The sequence below is a fragment of the Cydia strobilella genome, chromosome 21 (assembly GCF_947568885.1).
Source record: "Cydia strobilella chromosome 21, ilCydStro3.1, whole genome shotgun sequence".
Lineage (NCBI taxonomy): Eukaryota > Metazoa > Arthropoda > Insecta > Lepidoptera > Tortricidae > Cydia > Cydia strobilella.
The window spans coordinates 5180401-5192154 of NC_086061.1; the positions used below are offsets into that span (position 1 = coordinate 5180401).

General features: G+C 36.7%; 1 protein-coding gene across 1 annotated transcript in view; it reads right to left on the bottom strand.

Annotated features, from left to right (window-relative positions):
• LOC134751023 (DNA polymerase interacting tetratricopeptide repeat-containing, protein of 47 kDa) overlaps positions 1 to 11754 on the bottom strand; it is a 160508-nt gene that overhangs the window by 81812 nt on the left and 66942 nt on the right. The window lies entirely within an intron of this gene.

Below are 11754 nucleotides of genomic sequence, written 5' to 3' on the forward strand. Positions count from 1 at the left end.
TCCTGATTTATATCCACTTAGATACACTTGCCTCTGCCTGTTGGTTTAGTAGTTATACACTGACAAGATTTTATTTGGCCTTCGCCATGATGCGGATATTCAGTGATACTAATTAATTTTACGGGCAAGACTATGCAATAGACTATGAAAATCGTCGAATGTCATCGATGTAAACAAGAAAAGATTTCGCAATTATAAACGGTTTTACCACAAAAATTACGACACGACGAAAACAGCCTTAGCTCCTGAGTCCTGACTAGAAATAAAACAAAAGTGACAAAAAAGATCTCATAAAAAAAACGGCAAAAAAAAAGAAACTCTCAGATACATGTTTACGTAAATGTTCATGTCGATTTAATATCGGTTTAAAATGAGAGCGTAAGTTTAATTGTATGAGAGCGGCTTTTTGGCGGCGAATTTGTGACATTTAATAGCGAAAAATTTAAGGTAACTAGGTAATTTTACTACTTTAATCATTGTTTATCGTTTCGTTCTTTCAAAGAGCATCTCAACATTTCTCAGAGACGCGTTGATGTTTCTTCAGTAAGTGTTGAATAATGATTAAATATTACATTTTTTATATTGTTGTATAATGGATATAATTTATTTAATATGGCGCGCGCCGACTATGATTATTATGTTGATAATAACAAGCATTAAAATTACATACGGCGCACGTCAAAACGTTTCACACCTCTTTTATATCTTTACCTGATTACAACAAAATAAAAAGCAAGGCATTTTGGCAGTTAAAGTACTTACGTATGTACGGTTTACATTTGTATCCCTTATTACGCTATACTTAAACGATTTACAAGGATAAGGTACCACTGTTGATATAACAATTAATACTAAATATAGACCTCCCTCTGAACCATCTTTTAGAAAGAAGGACAAAATCCGCGCTAAAGCTTTTTAATTTCTTAGATTAAATTATTATGAGTGCCTTTAGCAGTTGTTTTAATCGGATATTTCGGGTTTAAGGCTTAAGGTAATAACAATTTACAAAAATGTATAATTAATAACGCTGATATTAATTCGTAATTTGCCCGAAAAATAAATACTGAGTCTAATCTTTGAATAAAATCAGAGCGCCCTAAACTAATGAACGTATGGGCCGGGCGAGTAAATAAATTCAGACTTGGCTTAATTGAGGGGTCGGTGCTTACGTGAATTATAATAATTATATTGTAAATTCAGAAATTATATTACATATCTGTACGTTTTACTGTTTAATTAATTGTTCGTGAAACATTATTACCTATAGCATGTTAAGATTTTCCCATCCGTAAAGAGGGGTGTTATTGTTATACGTTTGGCGTCAATGTCTATGGCATCGTAGCTCTTAAACGGATTGACCGATTTCGATGCGGATTTTTTACGTGAAAGCAAGTTTCCTTGCGATGTTTCTTAGTTATGTTTGATAAAAACCGATCCAGCAGTTTGAAGAGCTCTTTTCCAAAATTTTGTAAGGCAGTTTTGTCGTAAAATGATTTAAAATCTTATCATAGCGTAGGGGTTTTTTTATTTTTTATTTAATATTTATCAATTGTGTGTTAACTGTACTAATGTATCTACTTATCTACCTATATATGACGACCTGTCTGGTCTAGTTGGTACGTCGGTAGTGACCCTGCCTATGAAGCCGATGGTCTTGGGTTCAAATCCCGGTAAGGGCATTTATTTGTGTGACGAGCACGGATATTTGTTTCAGAGTCATGGGTGTTTTCTATGTATTAGGTATATAAGTATGTACTTGTAAATATTTATACTTATTATTGTACATATCCTTGTCTAAGTACAGTTCAGGCCCTATTGAGCTTACTGTGAGGTTTACGGCGCGATTCGTGAAATGGATTAGAGATTCACTTGATATGAAATAGTAAAGATATGTGACATTTCACGGCAAAAGGTACCTTATGGCGGCTGGCGCTTACGTCGCATAGCGTCGCAAATCATTGCGGCGCTTTGCGATGTAAGCACCATCCAATATTAATTGGAGCGGCGTTAATAATAGCGTAAGCTCCAACCGCCATAAAGTACCTTTACCCGTGGGCGTCACATATCTTTACTATTTCATATCTAGTGAATCTCTAATTCATTTCCCGAATCGCGCCGTTACTCAATTTGTGTAATAATGTCCTATAATATTTTATTTGTTTACTATTTCTCCTCATCCCTTTTCGGTGACAGACTTTATGCCCATCTCCATCTACGTATCATTATTTAGGCATCAACCATTTAAAAAGTTTTATTATAGATCTATGGTCTCTTGAAACTTTTAACGGCTATTACCGTCAATGTTTCGCTACTTAAAATTGGAAGAAAGCGAAGCCGCCATCAGCCATTCTTGTCATCGCTACCCGAGCATTCGTCTGGGCAGGTAGCAGTCGCAAGGGGTCCACTGACTATCAGTCCGCCGGACGATATCGGCCTGTCAGTTAGAACAAAAATTTGACAGTTCCAAACAACTGACAGGTCGATATCGTCCGGCGAAATGATAGTCAGGGGGCGCCATAATTTAGATCAACAACTTTTTTAACCCCCGTCGCAAAAAGAGGGGTGTTATATGTTATATATTTGACGCCAATGTGTCTGTCTGCCTGTCTGACTGACTGTTTCGTCGTAGCTCTCCAACGGATGGACCGATCTCGATGCGGTTTTTTTTACGTGAAAAATAGAAATCGATCCATTAGTAGTTATCAACTCTTTCCAAAATGATGTGAGGCATTTTTGGCATAAAACTAATTTTTTTGGCGTATAGCGTAGGGGTTTTTATAAATTTTAAGTAATAGTTATTATGACACTGGTTTTGATACGACCTTAACGGTCGTCTTGGTGATTGGCCCGCATCTCACGCACGACTTTCATTTCATTTCGCCTGCACCAATCAGCATGGCGATCTTCAAGATCGTATCAAAATAAGATCAAAACCCTAACAAGTTCTTAAATCTGAATTGGACTCCTGATTAGGTATTATTTACTTTAACGGGACTTAATCGCGTATAATTAAGCTTTAAAATTACCTTCGACGATTCGAAAACTAGCATTGTCCTTATGATCTGAGGGACTGTACGATCAACTTGAACGTTTTAACGCATACTAAGGAACTCGGTCGACACGTAACACACGATATTGGGTTTTTTAACCAGCGATATTCATTTCCGCTTACATTTAACAGGGAATGACTGGATTCCAAGTGGATGAGATTTTAAAACCAGTCCTGATTGAAATTGCGATGTTTTTCTTTTTTACTATAGAAACGGTGATCCCTAGAAAGGATTTTAAGATTATGCAGCTCAATTGGTTTGTTCTGACTCTAGCAAATGCACAGCAACTGCAGACTGAATTTTTATAGCCTAAAATTGCACAAATACAATTTCAAGCAAGCTTGTCAAAGTTGTCAATAACAAACCGTCCGGAGCTCCGGACGCTTACAGACTGGTTCAGTACGATTCGTGCGTTCACAACAACAGAACTAAGGAACAGAAATAATTGCACCGTGCGGTCTTAAATCCGCGCGCGCGTCATTTGTTTATTAAAGAGCGGTGCCTTTTAGCGTAAATACGGCGCTGCCAACCGCGCGAGCTAACCGCACTTAACATACCTATCGTAACTCAATTTCAAAACTTATTCTAATTTCAACCTTAAGCCTATGCGTTGAGACACATAATTGAACAGGTTTTCTAATGCAGATACGGCCTATGCGTAGTAAAACTTTGATAGGAAATGATGCCACTGTTTCACGGTTGAAAGCTTGAGTTTTAAGGAATATCGGTTGTCTAATAATTCTTGGCTTAATCTTTTTTTATGTGCCTCTTCATTAGGTTATGTTTATGGTGTCTACGAAATTACAAAACAAAATATAGGTAGGTAGCTGTGGAATATTCGCCTTGTAACCTGTCCTTGATTCGTATGACTTAGAGACCTAATATTGTCTTCGGTTACCGCGATAGTTACTCATGAAATAAAACTATGAAAACGGATTATATCGCGTATATTGAATTTATAATACATCCCGACGTTTCGAACTCTTTACAGCGTTCGTATAATCCGTTTTCATAGTTTTATTTCACTTAGAGACCTGTTCAACAAAATAATCGTGATTCATTTAACTCTATATAACGTACAACAAATAAGTAATTACTTGACAAGTATAGCCGGTTAAACAACTTTGTCAGTAAAAAAAGACGCGAAATTAAAATTTTCTATGGGACGATAAACCTTCGCGCCTATTTTTTTTTTATTACCGCTTTTTTTTAATGACGGAAACGGCTTGACAGATACTATAGAAGCTACCGTAACTCTGTAACAATGTGTGTACCGTGTATACACGGTAAGCGCCATCACACTAAACAAATACTGTTGACAGCAATGTTAATAGCACAGACTGTGCAAGGGTTATTTATACGTCATCATTTCATAGAAGTTTGACGTTTAAAATAACACTTTCACAGTCTGTGTCATTAAAATCGCTGCCAACTTAGCTTGGTCTGACTCAAACGCATATAAAAATACATGTTTTCAAAGTAACACCAAAGCTAAAAACCCTTACCGAGTACCAAATAAAATAAAATATGACATGCACCCATCACGGGTCCCATCAAAATGAACTTATTTGTCAAACTAAGATGACAGGCTCACGATAACCGACACAGGAAATTGAAATCAGTATCACTGGCCGAAAATCGGGGGCCATCTTGGATGCTAATCGTCGCGAGCCACGATTTGAATATGGAACTTTTTATTTGTTAGGGTCTCTATACATCATACAATTTAGCTTGCGATTTTACGCCTCGCCTCCATGCTCTGACCTCCACATGGACATAAATTGAAGATTCCACGACATTTTCAACCAACCTATTTGTCCCTCTTGCCGTGGAAACCACTGGCTGTTGGTGTGCTGAGGCCAAGAAGTGGGCAGACGGTTGCGGGAGAGTGGTCATGACCCTCGCTCCGGGTCGTTTCTTTTGCAAAGGTTGTCCATCGCTGTTCAACGTGGCAACACGGCGAGCGTGATGGGCTCCTTTGCGTCTGGAGGGGCGCGGGGCAAATTTTGTGAACAGTTTTTGTGTTTGTTAGTTTCTAGTTTAGGTTAAAAATTTTGTAATGTTTTATTTTGCATGACATGTATGTATGTATTGTGGACTTAATAAATAAATTTCGGTTTTTACATTATAATTAAATAAAGATAATTAGGTTTTCAACCAACTATGTTTTTATACTATATACTAATCTAATTAAGAAGTATGTTTTTGGCAAAAAATTCATTTTTTTTGCAAGCTTTTACCGCTGACTGTGCTTTTCTTTCCACGTGTAACTAATACTCATCGAGACAATTCTAAATTAAACCTTCTAAAAAGTATGTCAAAAATATGTCTTTTCAAAGTACCTATATTCTAAATTAATTCCTTAATTAAGATTTACCTACATATAATTTTATTTTCTAAACTTTTGACATTTTTTTTTTCTTTCTATTATAAACAGACCGGCGATTGGCCCTAGTCACACCTGATGGAAAGTGAAGACAGGGCCTAAGATGGAGCACACCGGTTCAGTAACAGCCTGTTCACTCTTGTTTTAAAGAGACCGAGGTCATATTGATCAGGGAATACAGATGGCGGAAGCACATTCCATTCCTTAGCCGTCCGTACCAAAAAGGAGGAGGCAAAACGTTTCGTCCGTTCGTTACGTATATATTGGTAAAATCCGTGAAAAAATCAAAATAATGTCGGTCACATTTATTCAATATATCCCTTCCGACAGCGACACGTTGTCCTATTCTAACTCTTCAATCTCCATCTCAATTTGCTGGTCTGTAGAGGCCTTAACTGGCTTTTTACTTTTCTTCTATTTGTAGTGGCCACTTGGCCAGTTGATGGATAGGTGTGCGGGAGGAAATGAGTGTCGTTTTTAAAAATGCCCCTGGTCCTTGGATAAAATCTGGATGAATGAGTAAACAGCTTCGAGTAAATGAAAGTAAGCTTTAAAAGATACGATCCGTCACAAGGTGACGTATCAAGCAATGAGTGATTTGAATTTCTGTCGAGAAATAAAAACAGTTAATCGCGCATATGGCACCTAGTGTATGTATTTGAGGCGTGCCTAATGCATTAGGGACAACATGTTACTGTTGAATCCAAATTAATTCGATTAGGAACATGTAATGTATTTTTTTTAGAAAAATTTAATGTTAACCCATATATGCCCATTGGATCGTTTTTGACCCACTGAATAAAACTCGCTCCTAACATTAAAATTAGCCTCATGCATGAAGTTTATATTTGAACGAAATGTGTTTTATTCGGATGTTTGTTACCGTTATATCATGTTACAAATGCATTTCCGTTTTTAAATTACCATTTAATCACTTAAAATTATAAATAAAAAGTACAAAAATTTGCCCGCGTAAAGCTAGTGAGCGAAACGCTCGAAACGCCACGTGACGTCACGCGTTCGACAGATTAGTGTCATTAGTAGCAAACGTCAGTTGGGCCGCCCAACGTGTGACGTCATCACGCTCTGTCGAATTCGCACCAAAAATTATGAGCGTTACAACCGCTCAAAAATTTTCAACATTTTAAATATTTTTTAATAAAATAATGTTAAGGTTTACAAAAGTATTTTTATCATTTCCGGTGTTCCAACGATATAAATTATGAATCCAAAAATAAAAATAAAATCATGCATGAAGCTAATTAGTAGGAGAGTGATATGAGCCTAGAACCTCAAGGAGTCCAGACCAAATACTAGTTATGGGCATATATGGGCTAAGCATAACTTTTTTTTATAAAGCACCATAAAAACTAATAATAATAATGTCTTATTATCTTATTTCGGGAAAGCAAACTGCCACAACAACGAAAATCACATATTGTTCATCTGCCTCTATATCGCTCGAATTTGCAAGAGCGATAGAGGGGCAAATAATGAAATTTAATTTTTGTTTCTCGCTTAACGGCCTCAGAGACGAACTAAATAAATAAATATTACAGGACATTCTTACACAGATTGACTCCCACAGTAAGCTCAAGAAGGCTTGTGTTGCGGGTACTCAGACAACGATACATATAATATACAAATACATAAATACATAGAAAACACCCAAGACTGCAACCGTTTTCGAGAACGTCGAAAACACAAAGCTAAAGTCGGCATTGCAGATATTCCTAGTTAATTAATCCTGAGGAGCAATTAGCAAAGTATTAGTTTATATTTATAGCTGCCAAATAGTTAGCTCAATAAATTCTAAGTTTACAACAGCGATGAATTTAAAGCGAATGTGGCTAAATAGATTTAAACGATCCTCATACTTTTAGTACCTACATTCAATAAAATCAGGTAAGTAACCTAAATCATTCAAACATTTTAACGATCTTCAAACCAAATGCCAACCTGAATCCTAACTTTTAGTCACGATATTAATATTTAGTGTAGTAATAAATCGAAATCATTTTAATATGTACTTAATAGTTTCTATTATGAAATTTATGAATCTTCCGCAGGTTGCAATGCGATCAGGTGGGATCATGTGGATGCGCCCGCGCCCACACTTCGCCTACGACGTACGCCCATCATTTCGGAATTTGTTTTTTTATCTGATGGGACAAGGTACTACGGAAAGTAGGAGGTTGGATGAGACTTGTAGATAGTTACCTAAGTAAAAATACATACACATTTTTTCAGCAAAGTATGGCGTATCCAGGTAACAAAAGTCGACTACCACCAAATACCTACGTAAGAATAGGTAATAGTGGCAGATACCTAACAAAATTTTGATTTTCGATGTTCCCAGTAAGCTTTTTTGCGGGAGTCGAGGATACCTACAGAAGAAGAAACTTATCCATTCAAAACCCTAACCGACACCCACCCGAGCAATAGCGCACGTTTTTACAATCGCCCCAAACGATCACTCCGAAACAATCGTTACGATATTTTAAAGCGTGACCTTCCACAATCAGGTTTAAATGAATTGCGAAATGGAAGTAAATGCCGACATGTTCATTAATACTTGTAATGTAGTTGTACAAGGAGGATGGTTGTGAACCTTGCCTTAAGGCTTCTACAGACCCTGCAACAAAATAGCATGCAATTTTACATAATTGCTGGCTAAGTAGGAGCAACGAATTCAATCGACCAATCAAATGCTGCAATGTATTGCAAATCGCATGCGATTGTCGGTGATGTTTAGGAAGGACATTGCCATTAAGCTAAGCAGACTTCGCAACACGCCTATGCCCACTATGTTCCCCGGAAGCTACGTACTTGACCACAGATTCAATATATGTACTCGGTGGCCAAAAAAAATTTGTTTTGGGATTATACTGAGTAACTTTCACAATCGGACTAGGGTTTTTGGTTGGGACCAACCCCGAAATCGCGAAGAAAAATTTGGCTGTTTCATACATTTTGGCTGTTCCATTTTCTATGGGAGGTTGAATTTTTTTTTCGCGTTTTCGTGGTTGGTCCCATAGTAAAAGTTGCTCAGTATAATCCCAAAACCTCCCTGGCAACGGGAATGCACTTATTTTTCGTCAATCTATGCGTCCAAAGTTAAAATGGCCGTTTTTGTTTTGAGTTCATAGATCGACGAATCCAGCAACGTAAAAACTATGATAATGTAAATTTAAAAGTGGAAAAATTACTGCCTTGGGTGAGACTTGAACTCACGGCCTCTGGATCGATACTCCGGCGCTCTGCCAACTGAGCCACCAAGACCTCATCCATAGTCAGCAAATCTTCCCACTATATGGGTCTAGGGGACTATGGGTGAGGTCTTGGTGGCTCAGTTGGCAGAGCGCTGGAGTATCGATCCAGAGGCCGTGAGTTCAAGTCTCACCCAAGGCAGTAATTTTTCCACTTTTAAATTTATTCTAAGCTTAATAGCATCGATCGCAGACGTTTCTGCTTGTTAAAAATTAATTTATGATAATGTATTCAAAAGGTACCTAAATACAAAATACAGTACGTAGCGGCCCCCCCTGTTGAATATCTATCGTTAATTTTAAATAATCACAATTATTTAGCAGCGGCGCTAGTTGTGCACGTTGATGGGTTCTTAAGATAATACAGTCTAAAGAAAAAACGTGCCTCGGAAATCAAGAAAAAGTCATTCTCGGATAGATGGCGCCACACCTTTGGCCTATGCTCGGCTAGATGGCGTTGACGACACTAGCGCGATCCTTTAAACATTTAAGTATAAATTACAATTCACAACCATTTATTGTTTTGTTTATTATTGTTTTAATTTGCCGCACCATTAGGTATACCTACGGAATAAGGAGAAAAAATCCCTTCCCGGTCCCACGATGAACTTTCTCAGCCCAAAAACCGTTTCATTTGGCAAAACCCTCCAGTAATTACATTAATTCCCCATACAAAATATTAATTTACGTCAGACGCTATCGAGCCATCGCTCGGCGTGGGTAATTCAATAAGGTATTGAGGGATTTTTATAAATATATCATGTTGTAGGTTTAACAGAGATGTCGGTGCTACGATATAGTCTGTGTTTGTTTAAGGCGTACGGTGGGCGGCGCAAGTGCTGTTGTAAACATTTACTGAAGTTTTTAGAAAAAATAAGTTGAAGCTTTTGAGGATATTTTGAGGGTTACAGTAGGTATTTTTTCGGAGATAACTATAGTACGACATAAAACAGTAGAAATTAAACAAAATGGAACTAAAAAAAGTCCATACTAAATTAAATTGTTGCCATGGTTAAGCATATTTTACGTCGAAAATGTGAGTTACGTAGGTGGCGGCCCTCAACAATTTTCTACAATTTCTTGTCAGACTATATTCATATTTATTTCATACATTGTCAGTGTTACAATTAGGTACATAGGTATGCAAGATGGATGTCAAAACATAAATACCTACATTATTATTACAATTATTACAAAGAAAAAGAACCCCAAGAAGATTATTATTATATGTATGTTTATAAAAGTACTTAATGATATGATCCGGTTTTTTCAATCTTTTTTGTTTTCTTCAGTATGTTATGGTATGTTTAACTATAACTTGCCATTTGTTTCACACTACGATTTTACGCTTTTTTAACTTTACGTTGCGTTTAAGGCTTTTTAAAAGTGCGAAAAGTTAGTTTTTACCTACTGTCTATATGTAACCATCTATCACCTACTGTGGTCTCGTCCAGACTCCTCTCATCTGTTTCATGAATTCACTCCATTCTGTTGGCTCAATTTTTTTAGGCACCCACGCATGCCTCCCAAAGGTCCGGGACCCCACGGTAGTACTATTAGTTATTCTGTGCAATAGGCACGCGAATGAGACATATTCATGTAAGTAGTTCTAAATACAACCATCTTTTTTAACCTACCTAACATCAAGACACACTTGTACAGTCAAGGGCATAAATATATATACATTCCCAAAGTTTCAAAGATATGTGTACACCTTAGACAATAAAGTCGTGTTCACCTATTTTTGAGCCATTTGTCTGTATCGATATGTTTGCCTTCGACTGTACACTACGAATTTATTTCATGTTCATATTACCCACTAGTACTTTGTCTGCGTGGAATGACGATGATGCCTCTAACTATCTATCAAATTTCATCTAAATTGGTAAAGTGTGATGAGGTAACAGACAGACGAATAGACAGTTATTTTCCCATATATAATATTAGTAGGGATTACTATAAAATGTACAAAATGTGCAATGTCGCCCACCGTACGAAGCCGAGCACTCCCACAGCACGGGCCGATCAGATTTTGTGCTTTCTTCACGTTATTAATAAGTACGGAGCGAGCCATAACGGCCGGCATGCACAGGGTGATGTCTGGAATACATAATACTGGCTGTTTAGGCTTAGATAGTTCCTTTGACTGTGCGAAAAACAAAACCACAACAGGTTCTACTTATATCAAATACCTATATATATATTATCTTTGCCTATATGAGCGAAATAAATAACTCCCGTGAAATAAAACACTTCACCAGCTCGGCTAATTTATTCATCACAAATTAATGAGAAAATTGCATTTTATATCTACAAGAGTGGCAAAATAATCTGATGCAAAGTTTGAGTTGTTTCCTCATGGTGGCTCATAAAAAATATTTGTTTAAATTTGAACTTTAATACATGCCAATAAAGTTCAATATTATAACTGCCAATTTATATATGATGATGAACTAGACTAAATAGAAGCTAAGTGATGATGATTTTGAATGATAAATATTTACTAATTTGCATTTGATTTGTAATGATTTACAGTTAATATTTTCCTTGAGTTTGTGTGGAGAAAAAAAGTGTGGTTCACTCAGGCATTTTGCTCAACCCTCGTACGTACAACTTAAGATCCCATTTTTCGAAATACTCGCTACTCTCGTGGTTCAATTTTGGAATCATTCACTTGCTCGAATAGCTCGAGACCTAGTTATATATACTTAATACATACTCAAATACAGTAGGTACCTTAACCTTCATTTAATGCTCGGTCTATTTTAAGGGTCCCCGGCAAGCTCGGTTCTGCATACAAACGTAGTTACGCTCTTTTAAAACGAGTAGCTAGTTTGCTCTGAAACTTTGTACTTACAATAGGATAAGGTATATCTATGTCTGTAATTAGTTTATGTAGGTTCAGATACCATAGTTTAAAAAATACACCGAATTTGTTTTTCATACAAAAATTGTTTTTGATCTATTTCGTTTATTTCACAAACTTAAGCTATATAAACCAATTACAGACCTAAATATACCTCATGCCATTGTATGTGCAAAGTTTCAT